The sequence below is a fragment of the Ursus americanus genome, chromosome 10 (genome assembly GCF_024610735.1).
Source record: "Ursus americanus isolate L20-20 chromosome 10, mUrsAme1.1.p, whole genome shotgun sequence".
NCBI lineage: Eukaryota > Metazoa > Chordata > Mammalia > Carnivora > Ursidae > Ursus > Ursus americanus.
The window spans coordinates 57,576,392-57,600,964 of NC_142136.1; the positions used below are offsets into that span (position 1 = coordinate 57,576,392).

Here is a 24,573-nt window from a genome sequence, read left to right on the forward strand (position 1 = left end):
TAAGATTATTTAAAAAACTGGTAACTGGTTAAAAAATGCTGAAACAAAAAATATTGTAACAGGTTGGCAAATAATAAGACAGGAAATGTTTAAACTACTGTTAAGGGGCGTCTGGGTGGCTCAGTCGGTTGTGTCTGCCTTCAGCTCAGGTCATGATCCCAGGGTCCTAGGATCGAGTCCTGCATTGGACTCTGCTCAGTGGGGAGCCTGCTTCTCCCTCTGCCTGCCACTCCCCCTGCTTGTGCTCTCTCTCTCTCTCTCAAATAGATAATATCTTGGGGCGCCTGGGTGGCACAGCGGTTAAGCGTCTGCCTTCGACTCAGGGCGTGATCCTGGCGTTATGAGATCAAGCCCCACATCAGGCTCCTCTGCTATGAGCCTGCTTCTCCCTCTCCCACTCCCCCTGCTTGTGTTCCCTCTCTCACTGGCTGTCTCTATCTCTGTCAAATAAATAAAATCTTTAAAAAAAAAAAAAAAACCAAAACAAAACAAATAGATAATATCTTTAAAAATAATTACTGTTGATGTGTTCTCAGTCATTCATATTTGCACAAAACTACTTTGAGTTGAGAAATAAAATATTCTTTTTAATGTGCTAATAGAAACATATTACCTATGGAGACATAATATATATGACATTCATTTATTCATTCAATAAATATTTATTGACATCTACTGTGTGCCAAATACTATTTTAGACATCGGAGATACTGCAAGGAACAAAACAATGCCTTCCCTTCTAGGGTTTTTTCACAAAAACAATTCATAACATTGACAATGGGTTCAATCAGAATAACAAGCATTATTATTAAATAGTTTCTCAAAAGTTATGAGTTCACAATGCAGAGGTTTTTAGAAGGAGACAGAAGATTCCAATTTTAAAATATTATTCATTAGGGGAAGTGTACTTTCAGAGTAGATTGAGTTTCTTATTTTAGTAAATATTTTACAGATTATTGCATCTGTAGATACATATGTCAAGATCATTTCAGTAAGCCTTTTGTGTTTACTCTAAAATAGAGTGGGACACTGTTACTCGGATATCAAGATATGCAAAAAATTCAGTCTTGTTTTAGAAAGGGAGGCAGGCAAATGTAGTTTGAAGAAAACAGGGATATATTAGATGCACCACAGGCAAATTAAAGACTCTTATCTGCTTTAGAAAAAAAAACTTTTAACATTTCCATACAGGTACCACTTAACTCTTGACTGAATTGATTTGTCACTGTTAAAAGAAGCTTGTCTTGGGCAAACCTCGTTGAAAACCTTCTTTTACCAAATCATATGTACCTATCAATCCATCTCATATATACAAACATGAATCATCACAATGATACATTTAGCTCTGTCAGTCCTTAACAGGACCATTAGTAGTTGGGTCTCCCCTATTCTCCCACTTCTGTTATGTTTAGCCTCTATCACCCACAGTTTTGTTTTGCATAAGGTACTAAATATCTTAGCTTATTCTTGAACCTCAATAATTTACCTTATAAGCGATTGGAAGTTGTCCCTAAAAAGATTTTCTAAAAAGGAGATCTAATGTTGAAACTTACTTTTGAATTTAATATACAAGTCATAATTACAAAGAGTTCTTAGGTTATAGTAAAGTCAGAATTAATTTGGGCTGCTTTCAAAATATATCTGAAATCAGGAGCCTGAAATAATATAAAATGGTCAAAGGAAAGCAGCTAGAGAAATAATATATGGTTTAGGGAATCATAAGTTATTTCCAATTTAGCTTCTATACTGCTTACAATATTGGTTATCTAACACAAATATTAGAAATGGCCACATCACCAGAAACCTCGCTAGGAAAACAAAAGACTTGCTTAGAGCACTCTAAATTTCCCATATTCTACTGTTATTTTTACTCTATGCTGGGGTAGTTGACTCCTTAACAGCAAGTTTAGCAATGCAGAAGAGCCACTATGAGGGAATTTTTAAAAATAAATTTAGGAAATTATATTACTTTCCTGGAGCCAAAGAACCCATGGAAGAGAATAACATAACAAACTTAGTGTTTCAAACAAAGTTCAAGAAATAGAGTTGACATGAAAATATATTACTAAAAATACTTAGATATCTGGAATACCAATGACCTAGTAAAAGCCATAATTATAATTACTCACTAGATTTGCCACAGAACTACACTTCAAGAATTATTAGGCCTTCCATCAGACCTATTAGAGGTGAAAACTTATGTTAAAATTTCACCAAAAAACTCATTATGTCATAAATATTAAGCTTAGGAAATGCCTTAATATTTACTTAAACTATGAGATAGATACAATCACAAAAATCTTTCCATGGATAAAAAGTTAACACCTTACATGGTAAATGGGAAATAAGTATTAAACATGGCACAGAACAAAAGGGCAGCAACATGCAGCAAAATAAATAGGACTTTGATCCCCGAACTAAAACATGCCTAAGGTTTGTCTAATTCTACAGAAATTTTAGATAGGCAACATTCTGCACCTTTACATTTCATACCAACACCTCAAATCCAGAAATCATTATTTTATTTTTTAAAAAGATTTTATTTATTGGGGCGCCTGGGTGGCTCAGCCGTTAAGCGTCTGCCTTCTGCTCAGGTCGTCATCCCAGGGTCCTGGAATTGAGCCCACATCGGGCTCCCTGCTCAGTGGGGAGTCTGCTTCTCCCTCTCTCACTCCTCCTGCTTGTGTTCCCTCTCTAGCTGTCTCTCTCTGTGTCAAATAAATAAAACCTTTTAAAAAAAAGATTTCATTTATTTATTTGAGAGAGAGATAGTGAGTGAGAGAGAGCACAAGCAGGGGGAGCGGCAGAGGGAGAGGGAGAAGCAGGCTCCCCGCTAAGCAGGGAGCCTGATGCTGGGCTGGATCCCAGGACCCTGAGATCATGACCTGAACTGAAGGCAGACATTTAACTGACAGAGCCACCCAAGCACCCCCAGAAATAATTATTTTAAAGTGGCTTTTTACTCTATCAGGTGAGTAAAACACACCCAAAACTAAGTGTTTCTGTTTCACGTTACTCTCCATTATTTCACACTCTGGTAAGAATCTGAATTTCTTTGGGTTCCCGAGTTGGAAACCGAACAGGAGAGGTTTGTCTTACTCTCCTTGTAGTAAGAGACCCCAGGAAAGTCTGGCTACGGTGTCTGAGCTTCCACAAATTCTTTTAAGATGAGGATTGGGATTGTGCTTTATACTGATCTTTATCCTCCCCCCACAGCGCTGGACATCTAATAGTCTCATTTGAACTGAACTGAAAAATTTGGAACACTGTAGTCTCAGTAAATAAGCACTTGGAAAAACAAATATTATAGTAATTCAAAGATGGATGACACTTTATGTAAAGAGTCTGAAGGAACTGATTCAAGCTAGAGACTACAGAAAAAAATCCCATGGTATTTTTCTATTAGAAGTCTACTTGGGTAGTGCCCCTAACCCCACTTTGGCTTATGTGCTCTCTCTTTCTCTCTCAAATAAATAACAAAATCTTAAAAAAAAAAAAAAAAGTAGTTCACCTGGGTAATAGCATACAAAATGAGATGAAAATATAGATGCACATAGGAATACTAACTAGTTGAAAGTTACACAAAATTATACATTTAATCAAACTAATACAGTCCAGCCAAAATTGGAATATACATACTTTGCTAATAAAAATGTAATGCTATAAGAATGCTTAGTAATTAAAGAAATGTGAAGGGAATACAAGCTCAGGATGAATGTTATATGACTATAATTGATATTAAATCTTGACTTACCTCCACAATTTAGGAGCCATAAAAAGATAGAAGTCATCAGACCAGGCATATAAATCAGATGGGACTAGGAAAGAAATACATGAAAAAAATGTTCCCAGTTCTGGATAACCTGATTTGAAGTCCTAGGTTTACTGAACTTGGATTAATCAAATGATTCAAGGATTAAGGTGAAATGGTCTAAAAGATGCTCGTACATCCAGAAGACATATTACTGAGTTTTTTAAATGCTATTTTGGAAGTACAGATTAACATTTTAGGTTTCCTTACATATCATTAAAATGGAATATATATTTAAAAATCAATTCAAGATGTAGAATAATGTGGAATTTCTGTCTGATGAAGGTGGCTGTTTTTCACAGCAAGTAGTAACTAGGTAAACAGTGCAAGACACTTTGACTCTCTAAATAGAAATCCTAAAACACAAGGTTTAGCTCCTAGAAAACCAAAATATTTGCTTTCAATGAAATTTTCCTCCCTTTGGTCACTTTTAAATTCCTGGCTACAATTTACTGAATCCGTGTTTGTTTTGTTCTGGCTAGCAGTTTTTTTCAGAAGCAAACCTGATTTAGGGTGAGAAGAAGAAAGTCACAGCCTTCTTAGAACCTTCATTTCTGCTTAGCTGTGTTTCTCCATCAAAAACAAGTATTCATATAAGGAATCTCAATTACCTAACCTATTTTTGGCCATTTAATGGAATTTCTTGTTATATCTCTTTTGAAATGCCACAATTGCACATTTGGAAAACCTGTCTTCCTGGTTTTCAAATTTCTGTTTATTATTATTGCTCTTCAGCCAGAATGCCAGGTCTTTGTGCTGTACTGTTTCTTGAAACTGGAGACCAGCACATTTTCCACAATTCAATTACCTGCCTTTCCATTTGAGAAATTTAAGCCATGTCAATTTTATAAAGTTTTAACTGACTGAATCATTTGAACTTTAAGTTCTCAATTTTATTCCCTCAATCTAATACTGGGAAAGATCTCTGTTTTATTAATAGGCATGAAGGTAAGGTTCAAGAATATTAACACACATTCGTCATTGATGCTTATAACTAATATAAATGTAGGGATTTTCTTACAGGCATAAGCTTGGGATATGACAGTCAAAGGAAAAGAGAGAGTTGATTTTTTGGAAATGTTTATTTAAGATTACATACCTAATCAAACTATTTATGTAAATTTATGTGTTACATATTTCTTTTTAAAAGAAAGGGATTGGGGTACCTGGTTGCTCAGTTAGTTAAACGTTGGACTCTTGATTTCAGCTCAGGTCATGATCTCAGGGTTTTGAGATCAAGCCCTGAGTAAGACTCGTGCTCAGCGCGGAGTCTTCTTGAAATTCTCTCTCTCTGCCCTTTCTCTTTGCTTGCACACTCGCACATGCATGTGCACGCTCTCTAATAAATCTTTTTTTAAAAGATTTTATTTATTTATTTGTTATAGAGAGAGAGCACAAGCAAGGGCAGTGGCAGGCAGAGGGGGAAACAGGCTTCTCGCTGATCAGGGAGCCCGACCTGGGGCTGGATACCAGGACCCTGGGATCCCGAAGGCAGACGCTTAACCGACTGAGCCACCCAGGCACCCCTAATAGATAAATTAAAAAAAAAAAAGAAAAAAAGAAAAAATAAATAAGAGAAAGGGATCTATCGTCCTTAATAGTTTCAGTTTGCTTGTCTACTCTTATCAGCTTTATGAGACTAACTGATAAATTTACCTTTCCAGCCTGACTTTTACATAGAAGTCCCCTTCTGTATATTCAGTGATCTTTAAAGAATTTGAAATGGAATTCCTGGATATCATCTTAAATTCAATATTACCAAAATGGGACACAACATCTTTCCTTCTCACACCAGCTTCTCTTAACTGTCCTCTTTCAGTGATACTGCCGTTGTCTTCCAGTATAGAAAACATAATTTTTGACACCTCCCTTTTATCCAACTCATCATGATGTTCTACAATTTTTTTTGAAATATCTTAAATTTATTATTTCATCTCCATTCTCAACACTATTATTCTGTTCAGGTTTTCTTTACTCCTAGATTACTACAACAGTCACATGACTGGTTTCTTTGCCACCAGAGTTTATATCTTAGAATCCTTCCCCATATAGTATATAGTATTGCTATATTTAATTTCCAAAAATTCTATTACTTTGTCAAATTCCATTATTGTGTTGCAAGAGGCCATAACATCTCCTTATTCCATGCTATATCAAGACTAAAGTTCTTTAATTTGTTTTCCAGGCAAAGGCCCAATTACTTAGTTTTAACCCAGTTATCCAAATTCATGTAACCTTTGCCTCAGGTCTTAAGGCAAATGTCCCAAGTTTACTTTTCAAGGAATATTGCACTTTCCTTTGCCTTAAATTCTTATTCACAAACTAGGAAAGGCCACTATTTAACAGTCAGCACATCTTAATTTACAGCATACAGGCCACAAATTATAAAATGAAGACATTTTTTTTTTATTGAGTCATCAGGGACAATGGTCCAATTCCCCTGAACTTCCCCAAAATTACTTACAGTTTTGTGATGAGAGATCATCTTGTGTGGCATCTATTGCCCGTTACTAGAGTGAGCTGTTGTCAGGCCTCTGTTCTATACAATGTCTTTTTTCTGTTTTCAGTCTCAGTCCTTTCTCCACATGGTCTAGGTACACATCAAATACTCAGTTCTCACCTTTTGGAGGGGAGGCAGTGGTAGTATCAAAATACATGCCTAGAAAACAGGTCATAAAGCAAATCAATACCGAGGGAAAACTGCGTTGCCATATAAACCATTATTTAATTGCTGGTTGAAATCCTGGCTTTTGGTTAAATGTTAAGTATAACAAGTCAACCACCCTCAAAGCCAAATCAAACTCAATAGCAACAACAGATCTTTCAAAAAATGTAATTTACATACAAGTTCTGAGAAAGACATGTCATACAGATTTTATATAAAAGCTCTCAGTTTACATAAAATAAATCCTTATCACATTATAAATATGATTTAAATGTCCTAGTCGAAAACAAATGCTACACATTTGAGCCACAGTTTTGTCTTAGATTTCTAAAAGCTTTCCCTGGGGTGCGCCTGGCTGGCTCAGTCGGTAGAGCATGAGACTCTTGATCTCAGGGTCTGAGTTCAAGCCCCATAATGGGTGTAGAGCTTTAAAACAAAAACAAAAACAAAAACCTTTCATTGGTGTGATGTGGATAGTCTCTTACACAATCGTCCAAGAAAATTAGAAAACTTATTTCACTAAAAAAGGTGGTTCCAGTAAGCAGAGGGATGCAGAAGCATACCATTGACTTTAAAGATACACTTCAAAGAATCGCAGCAGATGCTCAGTACATTTGTTTTTTTATGATTATGGTCGGTGTTTCTTGAAAATTATTTTTTAATGTAAGTACTTTTCATTCTATCATGTCCCATTTCCTCAGAGACACACAAATAAAGGCCAACAGAAACAGTTAAACTATACTTCATTGACAAGCTTTAGATGATCAATTAGATTATCAATGGCCCTCCAGAGGGATACTGAAATTTCATGGGCCTTCTAACTGTTCATAAACCTACCCACAAGTTTTGGCTTTGATTGAAAAATTTTTAAAAAGGACATTTTAAGATAAGTAAGATTTGAGGCGGGTGTTATTAGGTAGAACAGAATCAAAGAGCCCTGTAAACGTAGTAAAAGGTGAACTTTTTAAAGTACCAGGAAGGAGCTAGGCATTTCTGTATTTATCTAGCTGGTATTCAGCCTTTCCAGAATAAATTTATCATAAAGATATTACTGCTTATTTTCAGCAATCAATTGCCATTCATCAAGAACCCACACTATGTTAAGTTTGCAGAGTATACAATAAAAAAGAGTTAAGATAATCCCTATCCATAAAGTAGGATATATTAATTGTTCTAAGTCAGGTATATGAGCACAAAAAGAGAGAAATGGTATTTCTGGCTAAGGAGGAAAAATGAACTGGGAAAATTTAACGCAAGGGATAGATAGCCTGAGAAGATTTAGACAGGTGAAGATGACGGAAAGGATACTCTAAGAGTAAACAACTGGAGCTAAGGCTTAGATGCAAATTAGAGAGGCATTTGGAAAAGGAGTATTTCTATTTGGCACGGTACTTTGGTATTAATTCACAATCATTCCCATAGCATTAAGATCAATCTTACCTAGAGCAAAAAATATCCCTGGTAGTAAAATATTGGCTATGAAATCCTTTCCTCTCTAGATTTCTCACTTGATTTGTTAAAATCCATAGACCCCCTAATATTTAGGGTAAACTTGTCTAATTTAATCCTGGATTTCCTTCCAATTGTGTTTTTTTTTCCTCCTTCAAATCATCACATTTCAGCTCTCAAAGGGTTGCGGGCAATCCAAATACTCTTGTTTTCTTCTATCAGATATTAGGGCACCTTAGGCAAAAGAAAACAATCTCAAACATGGTTACATTCATTTCCCTACCTATTCCTCAATACCAATCTCTGTTTTCGATCTAGTGTATGGTTATTCCTTCCTACTTGATGACGCTTTGAGCCATGTTTCCAGCACTTGAAAGTCTTGATTTCTTCATTTCATTGAATTAATTCTATTCTTTAAGCCCAGATCATCTTCCACCTAAGAAGTCTTCTTTGATGAGTCTAAGTCCACATTTTCTTTGCGCTTTTACTGAATTTCAAGTTTGCATGACAGAATTTACACTACACTATTCTCTAGTTGTTTCTTGTATGTTAGTATAATATTTCCATCTAGGCTAAAAATTCTTTGCTGACAGTGACAATCTTTTTAGGACTATAGTGGGCATGAACAGGCCCTTAAAAGTCACTTGAAAAATACAAACAAATGTAAAAAAAATTAAAAAAAAATTTTTAAAGTAAACTCTATGTCACACATGGGGCTTGCACTCATGACTCCAAGATCAAGATTTGCATGCTGTACTGACTCAACCAGCCAAGCACCCCAACTTAAAAAAAATTTTAAAGTAGCATTTTAATAACTATTTTTGATGATTTAAAATTATATTTACTCTCATTTATAGAATTTGAGGCCTCAAACTATAACCAACACAGATTTTCACACTACTCAAATAGATTTGCATATTAGTAAAACTATCTTACTCTACCACATGTACATAACCATGATCAAAACCAGTGGCCATTCTTGGTAATCCAAGCCCTTCTGATCCAATTTCTAACAGTAGGAGAGATATACAAGTACATGGCCTTGCTTACAAGCAACAGATTATAAGGGAAAGTTTTAGAATTCAAATCCTTTAGATGTACATCTTAAAGTGTGTTGTCAAATCATGAATACGATATAATAATGTTCAGCTTGAAATAAAGTGAAATTTTGCTTAGGAAATTGGAATTCTTCAAATCAAATCCTTAGTTAATCCAAATTAGTGTCTTGTACTCTATCTCAAGAAAAAAACTGTAATCAAATACCCTCTGGCTTAAAACACACTGAACATAATTCTTAAAACTTCTGTACCTATTATTACAGAATATACGACTTGATAAGATTCCTTACTCATAAAATTTAACAATATTAAGATAAGTCAATATACTGAAATTTTGTAATTTTTTGTTTTAGAAAATATTCAAACAAAAGTTTAGGGTAATTGTAAACTTCAGTTAACTAGTACTCCATATTGTCCCATTAATTCAATTAAATGCATTATCTGATAAACTTTAAAAATTTTATCATTATTTTTCATTTACAGTACAGCAAGTGCTTCTCTTTCTCTAAGTTCCAGTGGGGATTGTTTTTCTTTTCTTTTTTTTTTTTTGACTGTATCTCATACAGTCAAGGTGTCAGTTTGACAAAGGGTAGGAGAAACCAAACTAACATTTTTTTTTATAATGGCAAAGTTAAACAAATAATTTCCAAAATTCTAAGGTGATATTAAAGTTTCCACATAAATCTATAAGTTTTTTTCCTTTGCTTTTGTAGTATGTCAATATAAAGAATTATTTGCAAAATGGGTATACTGGAGGCTGACTTTGTTTAGGGATTTTAAAAATATGGGACAACACAGAGCCAAATTCATTCTCTTACCATTTTAAATGGAGGATTGGAGAGAGAGAGCAACTTACTTAAGGTCACAGAACTAACCAGTAGTACCACAGCCAATTTTTAAATATTTGTATATGACCACACTCAATGTCTCTGGGATAGGAACAGTTTAAGCTTCTGTTTACATTGTCATTCCTCTGGCAAAGTGATCAAGCTACCTAAACACTTCTTTAGCATAATATTCACAAATATGAATTTATTATACTGCATTATGACCTTTTGCTCTGCTTCATTTCATGGTCTTCTAAACCAGTGAGAAATCTTTAGCTTCTTTTACATGCTCAACTGCTATCCGAATAAAATGGCATCTTGATGACATTGAAGAGATGGGTATCAGAGGCAAGTGCCTCTGAACAAAGTGACTTGTTGGATGAATGAATAGCTATATACACATTACTGAATGAGAATGAACTGATGGAAGTTTTACTGTCTGAGACCTTAAAAATAAGGACAAAATCATAGAAAATAACTTACAGATTTGCATGTCTAGAATCATCAAATTAATGTAATGAATATTTTCATTTCTAATTTATATTACCTGATATTCCACATTATTCTTAATTCTTATATGAATTCTTGAATGAATACTAATTCTAAGTTATTTCTTTAGGGATGCTTGTATTATTTTCCATAGGAGCAAGTAACAGACCAAATGCATAGTCTAAAAAGAAATTATTTAATCTAAAAAATTTATTTTACTATTTCTAGGAGAACTTGCATCTTTTCAACCATGAGAAATTAAATATAAAAATATTGACTACTAAAAGTAAAAACTTTGAAAGCGGAGAAGGTACTAAACTTATGATTTGTTGATAACAGAATTCTAAAAATTCTGACTTACCTTTTAAAACCCCCATGAGAAATAAACCACATTTATTTATTCCATATTAATTAAATGCTTACTGGATATCTACTATGTGAGTTATGTTTTCAGCTTAATTTTAATGTTGCCCTTAAATGTGTAGGGAAATTTTGTTACTTGAAATAACATCAGATATCACAAATTGTAAAACTATACAGTCCATGCATGAATAAATTAAAATTATGAAAATGCAAACAGTACAATTTCATATAAAAAGATTATCATACTAAGACAGGAAATTAAACAAGGTGAAAACTAAACTTAGCTAGAAAAAGTAGTTTCCAACACTTTAGACCTCTCCATGGCTAATACAGTAGTCCCCCTTATCCTTGGTTTTGCTTTCCATGGTTTCATTTACCTGCTGTCAACCACAGTCCAGAATATGATTCCCCTTCTAATGAATCATCAGATCTACAGTAGCCTAATGCTACGTCACAATACCTACATCATTTACCTCACCTCATCACATAGGGATTTTACCATCTCACGTCATCACAAAGGTGAGTACAACACAAGATTATTTTGAGAAACCACACTCACATAACTTTTATACAGTATATTGTTAAAATAGTTCCATTTTATTATTAGCTATTTTATTAATCTTACTGTGCCTAACTTACAAATTAAGCTCTACCATGGGTGTGTTGTATGTATATACGTATATATATTCATATATATATTTATATATATGAAAAACATAGTATTTATAGGGTTCAGTACTACCTGTGGTTTCACGCATCCACTGGGAGTCTTGGAACATATCCCCCATAGATAACGGGGGACTAGTATATGCAGGCCTGGATTGAAGACGAAGTTATAAGATGATTTCATCATTCTTATACTTCCTTTGTGCCCTGCGTTGTACTTGATATCTTGATATCAAAACCCTATACTAACGCAATATCTCACGCTTTTTACTTGTCCAAAAATGAGGATATTGAGTATTCTCTGGAAGTGAGCAGTTAATTTTAGATGTTACTAAAATAAAAATTAATTTTAGACTAGCAAATGTGTCAGGTAAATTATCAAGGAATTCATTTGTTAACTATAAAACAACCAAATATTTGACAAGGTAGTCTAATTTGGGAGGACTTAACCCAGGAAGAGCAACAGAGACTACCATGTGAAACCTATTCAAGAGGCTATGTAGAGCAAACAAGGTATTATGAACTTCAGTTAGTTTGGGAATATACTTGGGTCCCCCCCAAGCAAAAGTAGAGCCCAGAAGCCAGAAGATTTCCCTATACAGAGCAAAGCATCTGAATGTCACAGATTTACGTAGGCAGGATTCAGAGGCTAGGTACTGTGGAGTTCAGGCAGGCAGAGTTCAGGAGATCAGCAAATGCAGTACGAGGTAAAGGAGTCACACCCAGATCTCAGGTAAAGATGCAGGTGAAAACATCTATTTCTATTTCTTAATGTGGTAGAAAGAGAGTTACAAAGGGCTGTTTTGGTTGGATTCTTACATACAAGCTTGTATGAATTCGTTAGTTTAAGCAAGGCTGACTTGGATTCTAAAGCTGTCTTAAGCAATCAACTGTAGGGTCAATCAGATAACAATGAAGCGGGAAAAAAAAAACAACCACTAAATAATTTTAATACTTTTTTAAAGTACTTAATACTTAAAACTCTGAATCTTGAGGTGGTAGAAAAGCTAACCGAAATTCTGACCTCCATACTCCCTTCTTGTAAAATCTGAGTAAGAATATCTGAGAATCCATTTCAGCCTGCTAGAGACAATTTTTCTTAAGACTTAGATATATTGTCAAAGTTTTTCTTGTGTTACCTAGGAGATAAAATATGCTCTGTAAAATTCTTTATTCCTAACTAGTACATCATCTCAGTGAGAAATAAAGAGCCCTTACACAGACTTATTTCACATATAAAACTGTATTACCTGGCAAACACTATTTCATGTTTCTAATTTATCTTTCCTACTGATTATAGTGAAATTGTGATACTGGTGATCTATAGATTTGACCTTGAGCTTGGGAGAATTCCACTGAAAAGCAAGATCGAATGTCTAGCTGACTAGTGAGTTGCTTTGAGTAGCCATATTAATACTGGTATCAATGTATTATACAATAAGGAAAGGAACTAACATATTAACTTAGTGCTATGTGAGGTCATCAATTCTATTTACTACATCAGTCATATATCAGCAGAGTTAAGATATAGTCTCTGGGCTCAAGAGTGTTAGGCTTTCAGCCCAACGGCAGAGAAATAAGGAAATAATCACAGTATGATGTAACATAAACAACAATGAAACTATTATAAAGATGATGGTACAAAAAAGGGAGTTATTAATTTTCTGTGCGTGTATGTGGACAGGCTGGGAAGTTGCCCTTGTGACGTAATATCTGAGAATGTTTCTAAATGCTGAGTAAGGATTTGCTATACTGCCTGGAATTGTTCTATGAGACAGAATGAAGTTTATTATTAAGCCCTGCCGAAAGTACAATTCTTTAAATTGATAGGAAATACTAAGAAAATAGTATGTCTGATAGCTTAGGGATGATCTCCAAACAAGTCACAATTTTTACTGTACAGTTTGCAGCCTTTTAGTTACAAAAGGTCTCTTTTTCTTAATTTTGATGAGTTTTTCAGAGACACAGTGTGTTTTGTTAAAGTGAGATGACAATGATGTTTGATGCTTTAATGCCTTAAAAACAATGCAACTAAGTATAACATACAGATTGTGTAGTCTTTACTCTGGACAATTAGGTGGTAGCAGTTTTCTCAGGGGAGGACTACACTATTACACTGAAGCTGACTGAATTAATATATCTGCATGTATATCCATGGACCATACAAACATACAGGACATGGACACATAAACCCACCCGTCAAACATTACCAAAATACACTTTTAAGAGTGTGTCTCCTTGCAACGGGGCAGTAGTACCACCCTGGAATATGTGAGAAGATAATTTGTGTTTATAGAATATTTCCACATACAAACCTATTTTTAAGGTATCAGTATTATTTTTAGCATTTTAGGGCTATTTGTTAATTTTTCTTCTCTGCCTCTTATTAGCTATAGGACAGAGGCTATAATTACCAAGAGCATGATATCTGCAATCAAACCACCTGAGCTTGAGTAACTGACAGCCCCCACCCCTTTACAAGTTATGTGGCTTTAGGTATACTATTTCCCTGTAACTCTATTTCTTTACTTATAATATAGGGATAATGATGTACCTCCCTCATCAGGTGGTTATAGGACTTAAATGAGTTATAAAATGTAAACGTTCCTGGTAAAGGACAATCGATATATTAGCAGTTATTTCTATCACTAATAGCATTATGTAAAGCTTGAGTGGTTTCTACATGCACTTAAAAAAAATCAATCCTAGTATGTATTGTAATACTTTAATTTGATTGATTTGGGTCATTTTCATTAAAATAACCATTTAAACAAAAAAAATTACTGCCTTATTTCCCAGAGGGGCAAATACACCTTAAAAACTGTGCCACGGCTGATGTTCATTACTGTATTTACAATTATCTCATATCCATAATCTCTTATCTAATTTGGAAGAGAACCAGAATAGTTTGAAAAAGTACTTAACTGTAATAACTAAGAAGCCTGCATTAAAAGATGTCATAAAAATTATCTTCTTAGCCAAGCCATAACATTGTTTGTCTCACAATGATTTGGCCTCAAAAGAACTGGCAAAGATACTACAGAATTATTTCCTGCATATTTGATGCCAGAATCAACTAGACCCCATTGCCAATTTCAGAGTGATATTGATCCTCCTGGGAACACTCCATCTTATAAGTAACTGAGCACCTACTGTGTGCCTGGCAAGAGGAAAAGCTCCAACTGAAGCTGGATTCCCCTATATTTAACTACAAAAAGAGAATCTCAAGTGTGTAATTCTAAATCCAAGCTATGGCCTTTCAGTCTTATTAACATCCAAACACCAAAGAATATAAACATCAAAGAATGCCCCCATTGACACTATAACTCACCTCAAACCAAAATTGTACAATTAAGAATTTCTGTAAAATTGACTTCTTCCTGTTGGTTTATCTAAATTTTTTATTTTTACTGTCCTTTGAAGTCTTGAGGAAAATGAAAACTTAATTATCTAGTTCTATATTGGATTTATCCAATAGCCTTCAAAAAGTAATCCTTGAAAACAAATGCCAACTTATAAAAGCTTTTAGTACTTAAATATTATGTTCCAACTCCGTATTTAATAAGTTGACATTTTCATTTATTTCATAGTTCCCAGACAAGTGACATGTTTCTGGAAACCTTGATCTTGAACTTCTTAGAGCACCTTCCTAGACAGTGTCAGGTCTGTTAAAAAATCTGTTTCCCTATTTCCTTTAGTCAAAAATTGTCCTGTTAGCACAAATGCCCTTACATTTTAATGGCAAGGATTTAAGATGATGTATTCATTTTCTTCATTTCAAATAGTTATCTTTACATCTTACTAACTCCCCCCATCCTCATTTCATCCCTTTTGAGGCCCTTGGTAAAGCAGTCCACTTCCATAATGCACACATCCAAAGTTGGTAGAGAGCCCTTGCTCGTTTTAAGGAGCTGTATTTGCATCCCTGAAACTTGATCTCCCTGGTTTTGCTCTCCAGTACCAAAACAAAATACACAAGTCTCAAGATTGTTACTTGTCTTCTCTTTTTCAAGGAAGCTTCTTAATACTTTCAACCATTCCTTATGACATTTGAATACCCCATATTTTTCAATTCTCTGAAATGTACTCTAGTTGGTTCACATCCATATTTTACATGTGTCCTGACATGAGCCATACACACCAAGACTTCCAATCAACAATGGTTTGGGGGAACAAGTGTTTATTAGCATATAATAGGTTAATCTAAATAAATGAATTTTCATGCTAGTTTTGAAATTTGTTCAAACTTTACCTAAATTTCAAATTAAATTATCCAACTTGGCTATCCAGAAACCAAGAACATCTGGTATTGTTGAAAATAAGAGTACATTAGAGGCGCCTGGGTGGCTCAGTTGTTAAGCATCTGCCCTCGGCTCAGGTCATGATCCCATGGTCCTGGGATCGATCCCATGATCCTGGGATTGAGCCCCACATGGGGCTCCCTGCTCAGTGGAGAACCTGTTTCTCCCCCTGCCTGCTGTTCCCCCTACTTGTGCTCTGTCAAATAAATAAAATCTTAAAAGAAAAGTACATTAAAAGAATTCTCTTTTTCTGTGTTGGGGGGATTTAGTTTCATAACGAATATAGGAAGTACAGTAAAACTACCATAAATATTTCCTGAAGAGCATACTGTGTAGTCTTTCTAAAATGAATGTCATCATATCTTAAAGGTCCCAATTCCTTGAGTTTTAGAGGTAAACATATCTAAGAATCACTAATTTTTTAAAAAATGGTACAATAGCTTATTTATTATGGACCAAAGACTTTACTTTCGGGTGTTTTCCTATTTTTCCAAAGGATGAAATAAACCACTAAAATGCTGACCAAAGTGGCACAACAGAGAATCTGACTTGAAATCTGTACCATAGGCCTGTTTTGGCGACCAATACCCCTCCCATAAAAATTTTTAGACTTCCCCCAAAATATTTTCTTTATTAGCAAAGTTGTGAATCTAAACCTTTCTAAATTACTATTGTTCTTAAGAGTTTTAGTTAAGTTCTAAAATATTTGCATGTGAGAAAAACAAGTTGAGACATACCATTTTTGGTTATATTCTAAATGGGTCACTGTAACAGAAAGGTCATACACTATGAATTCATATATTTGTGTCATATTTACATTTAGCCATGTTTTGAACTGAAATGTCCACAATAAATGCTTTTTGGATATCAAGTACAAATTCCACAATTTCAGAATAGCTCAGCTTTATGATAAATTTGATATGGTTGTGGGGATACAAAAGAAACAAACTCATAATTTAATATGCCAGTCTGAAATTTCTCTTTGAGCAAATCTTTAGCCACTACACATACTTCAGTAGTTATTTTTCTTATTCTCCTGCTAAAAAAACTTCAATGATTTCCCTTGCCTCAGAATGCTTCTCACACTACGGAAAGGTATCCTTGGGGCTGGCATAAAGGTGTGGTAGAGGAACCCACAGGGTCAAAAAGATGTATCTTATATGTTCAAATTTACTAATATTGAGGAAAAAAGTCAGTAAAAAATTTTAATCATTTTTACAGTAAAGTATTATGGAACAAATTATAAAATTAGTAGTTCAAGGAATATTTTTGATAAATGTGAAGAAATTTCTTAGTCAGATGCATATCCCATCTCTCTTTTCTAGAGGGAAATACTCTAGATTTCCATCCCTGGCATAGAATTGGATTAAGAAATAAAAATTCGCTAATCCAACTATGCCACTAGAGGGAATAAGGCTAGTAATAGTAGTTGCTGCTGGATGGTAAAAATGTCATTTTTAAATAGAATTTTTTGCCTTTTCCAAGGTTTCTACACCTATGTATTACTTTTATGCTAGGAGAAATTAAGACAAATCTTTTTAAAAAGGAAAATTCTTTTTTTCTTTTTTCCTATTAAAAAAAATATATATTTTTAAGTAAGCTCGACACCTGAAGTGGGGCTTGAACTCATGACCCCAAGATCAAGTCACATGCTCTACCGACAGCCTGCCAGGTGACCCAAAACAGGAAAATTCTTAATTTTTAGATCTAAAAGTCAGTTTAATTGCTGTTAAATATAACTATAAAATAAACTAAATTTTTCTTTACCTAGTTCATTAATATGGTTTCAAAATTGAAACAGATTTGTCTTGTTTTTTTTTTTAATACTTACCTTTTGAGGTTTTGGGGGCTGGAGAGGGAGAAATGACAAAAAAACCACTCAACAAATTCTTGAATTCTTTTCAACACTCCTTTGAGAACACATAGATTGCTCCCCTACAGTTGATTTTAAAATTATCTGATTTTTGAAATTACCTGTTCAGTTCTTCCCTGATAGTTAATTCTTCATTATCACTTCTAAAGTTCCTGATTTCCATTTACAGATTTCCAAAAGGGGCTGATTATGTGGTTGTTAAGTCTGCTTCAAATAATTTTTTATTTTTCAAGGATTTCTCTCTCTCCTTTTCAGAAAACAAACTTTCCTCTCCCTGAGTCACAAAAATCATACATGCTTATTTATAATCATGAAAATAAATCCAACCCCTCACCGTAATGAGATTTGTCTCCTACCTGCAGTAAACCAGTAGTAACAGTTTAGCAAATGTATTCTTTTAAGGAGTTTGTTTATAATATCTGACATATCTTTACTTAATCATGAACAATTTCTAGCTGATTAAATATTCGTTACATTATTTTAAATAGCTGAACAATATTCCACCCAGCATGTTATTTAATCAGCCTTTTATTACTGGACACTTTAAAAACTCCTCCAAATTTTTAATATTATAAACAACACTGTAATAAACACATGGGTTACTTCTTAAAATAGTATATTTATTAATTGCTTTTACAATATTGAAAAATTAAAAGAGAATTTATTATTTTTTAAAATATGCTAAAATCCTAGAAATGTATATGGCTGGTCCATACTCAATTATAGGTGAGATGGAGAGAGAGGGAAGGGCAGAAAGGAGGGAGAAAGAGGGCAAATGGAGCGAGGGAGGGGAAGAACTTTTTACATAACTGAAGAAAAAAAGTCAAGTATATGACTCATCAGCATAAAACTAGTATTTAAACTTTGGAACCTGATTCTTAGGCTGATGTTTTCAAGTTCTGGGCATTGTAGTCCACTTGCTTTTCTTCATTTTGTTTATAAAATTATGAATTTTTATTCATATGGCTAATACATTTAAAAGGTTAACATGTATTAATGAGGCACTATTAATGAAGTGTTATGTCCCTCAGGTATGTTAAGTTAGAGAAAACGGTTAAGAACTACAGATATAAACTCTTCATACCACAAGAAGGGAGGGATAATGTCATATTGTTAAAGCAAGGAGACATTTACCATACGCAAGAGGTCTGGCCCATTTTTAAGCATGTACAAGAATTAGGGGAGAGTTGTGGTGGGTGAAATGGCATAAATAAAGGCAAAGACAAAAACAGATGGATCAAGACTGTTTCACTTGAAGAAAAGCGGAAAAACTTAAGGTTAGGGCAAAATCATGAGGTGTAAGCTAAGGAGATTAAATTTTATCCTATGAGCAAAAGTAGTGTTTCAGGAAGATTAAATTAGTGGGACATATACTGTAATGAATGAAACAATTACAGGCAAAGAACTCCTCAGATAAGATGCGAGAATAGGTGAGAAATAATGAAATACTTAATTATGGCAGCAATTCCAGAAGGGAGGAGTCAAAGATGGTGGTGATTCATTTGGGGAAATGACAAACATGAGTAAGGTCAGTGTCTCCTGGAGCCATTAGCATTGACAAGCTAAACAGATCAAGTGGAAAACAAGTTCAGAGCCATGAAAGCACAATATGTAAAAACCTGATCATCACACATGTACCTATTAGCCAACTATTTCAACATTTTGCTTATATTGTAAATGGTGTCAGATGGAGGTTCTAACCTTGAGTCAGATTCGTAAATATTGTTCTACCTACAAGGGTCAAATAGGCTGAATGAAGCACATACCATTGTCAAGGATCAAGAAGTATGAAAAATTAAATCTGTAAAGCAAGCTAAAAGCTTAAACAGCCATAAAATCTAGCCCCTATAAACTCTTCGCGATCCCATGAGCTACGATTCTCCTTCTTGTATATTTAATCATGGCCACCCAGACCTCCTTGCTGTTCCTTGTACACACCAAAAATGCTTCAGCCTCAAAATCTTTGTAGTTGCTATTTCATCTGCCTGAAAGGTTGTTTTCCCAGATACCTAATGGTTTGCTCCTTATCATTTTAAAAATCTTTGTCTTACTAAATATCATCTCTATGAGGCATTTTCTGACCATAATATATAAAAACATCTCTCTCCTGCCTTCTAAACATCTTTATTCCATCCTTTCCCCCTTCCTTGCATTATTTTTCTACATAGAACTTATCACCATCTGACACACCACAAGTACCTATCAGTTTTTTTGTCTATTCTGTTACCTACGTTTCACTCCCAAGACTGTAAGGCCTATGAGGGTGGAAGTTTTTGTTCAGTGTTGATCCTCAGCATTTAAATAGAACAAATTTGTACCTCTCTCTATATAAATGTTTCAAATCTATTTTTAATGCTCCCTATCAAAATTAGTACTTTCACACTGCCACAATAGACATTCATGAAAATATAAACAATATAAAAATCTGCATGAACTACTTAAAAATTTACAAATTCTCCTAAGAAATGATGTGTTTAAACTTTCTTGACTTATACTACAGGACAACAAATACCCTTCTTCATTGATTGTTTCATGCTAAAGTGGCATTTTTAATTGATGACAGGGAAACTCAAAAAAATCTGTAATTTACTATCATATGCATTAAGTACAAAAAAGAAAAAAGTTTTAGTGGTACTATAAGAGCTTATAACCCTGAAAGGCTATAATATAAGCATTCCTAAAGATTATAAAATAATGAAATGTGGAAATAAGCAAACTCTGGGGTGATTCAGAATTTCTACCACTTCCTAAAGATATTCTTTAATAGAATAATCCATGGTAGTGGATAATTTATAAAACAAAGATACATAAAATACTTTTAAGTAACAAGTTAATCAGATTAACATTTTGTGCAAAAGTAGCTTAAAAGTTCTTTCTCAGCATAATTTCTTAAAATCTAACCCTACAGTATATGATAAATAGAAACAACAACATTTTCCAGGTAGTTTATATTTCTTCAGAACACAAAAGTTCACTCACAAGAATACAATATGTTATTCAAAGTTCCACAGAATTAAGGGGGACCTATAATCATTAATATGCTAATTTAAGTATTTTACTCATAAAGTTTTTGTATGAATTCCATGTATTAGTAATCAAGAAATAGACCCAAATAGAAATTATAAATGTTGAATTTAATTTCAGTAAAGACCAAAAAAAAAAAAGCAACTAACTTGTCACCTTGCATAGTAACTTTAACATAAAAGGTTTAAACTTATTTATTTTGTGAACATTTTCATTGTATATGCTTAAAAAGAAAGACATCAGAAATCTGTGAGATATATTTATAAACAAACAAGGCAAGAACACATTCTCTCACACTTCTGGTGAGTTAGTTCTGCATTAAAGGGGCTCAAGTTATTACTAATAAGACAGAAATTGCAAGAAATCCTTTGACAGAGGTAAAAAAAAACCAAACAATTTTAGCTGGAAATGATGATGGTCTCATTTCTTCTCCTAGATATGCAAATAATATGTCTAAATACTTACTAGAGCCAAATCTATCTCAAAAGTTTGGGACATTAATTTTTCTCCTTTTTGTTAATACTCAATGAGAAACAACACTTAGAATTAAAACTTTTTCGATGAATAAGGGATAGTAATATCCACCTGCAAAAGGAAAAAGAATTGATTTAGAATGTCAACTTCTAAATAAATAAATCATTAATTTAGAGATCACAGTTTATGAAAGTATAATCTTGCTAATCCAATTATGGCTAACCTGGGCATGAATCCATAATGATACTCAGTGGCTTACAAACAACATGTAACTCTATAACAACCAAAAGGATATATAATTGATTGAAGAAAACCTTTACGGGTGAGTATAGAATTTAGTGTAAGGCCAAACTGTCATATCTACCATCACATATCCATATGTGTGACCTTAAGAGATCTTCATTTAAATACAGGATGTAAACTGAGTAATTCAACTATTAAAATATTCCTCTTGCTACCTCCTGGATACTTGCCCAAGTCCTCTGAGTTAGCTCCGAACTCAATCCATATTTCAAGTAAAAGACTTAAGATGCTCAATATTTAAATTATTTGGCATTAACTTAAAAAGAAACAATGAAAAAAATGAGATTTTTTTCCCCAAAGATGATGGAAAAAATGAAAATTTAATACACACCCATACCGATTTTTCTTTGTAAAATAGCCAAATTAAGGTTATTAAAGGGGTATAACTTTTATTTTACTATTTGTGCTTTATGTGTTCAAAATTACACAAAGATGGAAGTGTATTAACCCATACAAATAAAACTTCCCAGTTCCGCTGAATTACCTAAAATGTGTGTTTCATTAGGTACTGACAGGCCATTTCCTCTTCTTTAAGTAAGAGACTGGAAAGAAGCTGTATGCTGTTACGATAAATTTCAATATAACAGTTTTTCTATAGTTTCTCACTTCGCCAATATTTCAGTTTTTCTTTAATCCATTCTCAGGATTAAACCAAGAAACTTTTCATTTAGCTGTAATAGCCCCAAATGTTCCTTCTTCACATCTGGAGGATCTAGATATAAAGATTCACCTAGTAAATGTAAAATCCAGGTTTTCTCTCTGTCATTTAGAAGGCAGATTAGACTAAATATAATTTTCTAAAATTTAGTCAAAATATACTTAGGAAAACAAAAATAGAAAAAAGAAATCTGGGGCGCCTGGGTGGCACAGCGGTTAAGCGCCTGCCTTCGGCTCAGGGCGTGATCCCGGCGTTCCGGGATCGAGTCCCACATCAGGCTCCTCTGCTATGAGCCTGCTTCTTCCTCTCCCACTCCCCTGCTTGTGTTCCCTCTCTCGCTGGCTGTCTCTATCTCTGTCGAATAAATAAATAAAATCTTTAAAAAAAAAAAAAAAAAAGAAAAAGAAAAAAGAAATCTAATTCCTGAGTTGTTCTGGAAAATACTGGACAAACTTTGTAATTTATTCAATAAATATTTCTAAGCATTTAGATGTTAAATCCTGGAATACTTTTAGTGGAATTAAAAATTATCATTTATTTGTTACAGTCTTTCACAAAATAGTTGAAATGAAATAAAGGAAAACAGGTTAAGAGCTTGATGAATGATTTTTCAAAGCACCAAGGCAATACTTATTTCCATGTAAATGCTGTCATTTAATTCTAGCTACCATATATATGGTATGCTGCTTCCTTATTTGGGGGGAAAATTTTTTTGCAGAGGAAAAACTGTTCTTAAAAATGAAAGCTTTATCTTATATATTTTCTTTACCTTCAAATTAGAATTCAAGCAGAAGATCCTCAAATACAATTCCTTAAATTACATCTGACATAACTTTTAGAGTTTCTAAAAGAGACAACAGTAACTGGAAATGATTCGTTAAGAACTGCTTTTATTTTGTAGATTTTCCGCTGGGTTACAGTTGAAAAGGTTAAGATAGTCCTTGTAGAAAAGAAGACCAGAAGTGTGGTACACTACTTACAAACACGCCTGTCTTATCCTGAAAATTAATTTTCAGTTTAATGACTTCATAAAACAACAAAATAAGAAAAAGAAGGTAAAGAAAACATTTTCCTGGGGCGCTTGGGTGGCTCAGTCAGTTAAGTGGCTGGCTGCCTTTGGCTCAGGGTCCTGGGAAAGAGCCCCCCCATCGGGCTCCCTCAGCAGGGAGTCTGCTTCTCCCTCTAACCCCTGCGCCCGCGCCCCCCCCCCGTCCCTGCTTGTGTTCTCTCTCTCAAATAAATAAAATCTTAAAAACAAAAAACAAAAAACATTTTCCTTCAAATCTTAAATTAAAAATTTTGACAGTGTTTGCATCTATAAAAGTAATAGCTATAATAATAATTTTTACTTTTACTCTGAAGTTGAGTATTGGATATAAAAAAACAGACAAGGCTTTCATATTTTCGACTTGTCAAAAATCTTCAGCCTAAGGATTTAGAAAAACATTTTAATAAAAAGGAGAAAAAAATGTGATACTATAAAGTTAGGAAGCATAGAATTAAGATCATAATCTGTCATGTGGGGCAAATTACTTAATTTGAGTTTCTGTTTCCTGAGTTACCCAACAGATAGGTAGGTCATCTGTTAAGGTCTTCCCTACTTTTGAAGTTATGATTAGGAGCATTTTAAGACCCAGGATTTCAGGAATTTAATTTACACATTTTGATAGTTCCCTCTTCCTTTATAAGGAAATATTTAGAAACATTACTAAAAACTATCTTCTAAGTTCTGTTCAGAATGTATATTTTCTAATATACACTTATCTGTGAGATAAGCTAATAACTTTAATTTCATTTCACTAGGGAAACAAAGGGAAAACTAATATTTAAGTAAAAATTTCAGTATTTACATTGAATAAAATATGCAAATTAAAGCTTGATTCTGTGTAAACGCTTTTGATAAACTCTTGATGCATTCAACACAATTATTAAATTGTAATTATTTTATTTTACTCTATTTTTTAAAAGATTTTATTTTTTTTTAAATGTATACATGTAATTTCTACACCCAATGTGAGGCTCAAACTCATGACTCCGAGATCAAGAGGTGCACGTTCCTCCAACTGAGCCAGCCAGGCACCCCACAATTATATATTACTTTAATACACATACAATACATCGGAACAGTTAGTACTTATTTTTATAGAATCGTTCTAAACATAACAAGATTATCAATACTGAAAATGCATTATCAATAAAACTGAAGATATATCAGTATATTAAGACATATTAAGCTATAAAACATCAGACTGTAGAGTATGGCCAACCTTACTTCAGCAGCACAGTTAATACTGGAGATAATTTTAGAATCTTAACGCCAATATTTACGTGCTGCTAAGGCACTGCTGACATCACTATCATAAGAGCTATGAATAAAAAGAAAAATATTTTCTTCAGATGATCAGATCCTTGTATTTTTGAGGCAGCACAATATGGCCTGCACCTTTTTAAAATCCACAAACCATTATGTGCTGCTACTTTACTCCAAGGTTTTTGTTTTTTTAAACACACATTAGCACCTAAAGATACAAAAAATTTTTTTCTTTTAGAAGAGAATACATTAAGAAACCCATGTTTAAAGATTATAATTGACAAAGTATGCATAATTAGCT

General features: G+C 33.7%; 1 long non-coding RNA gene across 1 annotated transcript in view; it reads right to left on the minus strand.

Moving 5' to 3' along the window:
* The window catches only part of LOC123791871 (uncharacterized), a 70,754-nt gene that overhangs the window by 20,293 nt on the left and 25,888 nt on the right, over positions 1-24,573 (minus strand). The window contains exons 5-6 of the long non-coding RNA XR_015725964.1: positions 6,276-22,805; positions 3,755-3,818 (exon numbers count right to left, since the gene is read on the minus strand). This is a non-coding gene — a long non-coding RNA (uncharacterized LOC123791871). The remainder of the gene's footprint in view (positions 1-3,754; positions 3,819-6,275; positions 22,806-24,573) is intronic.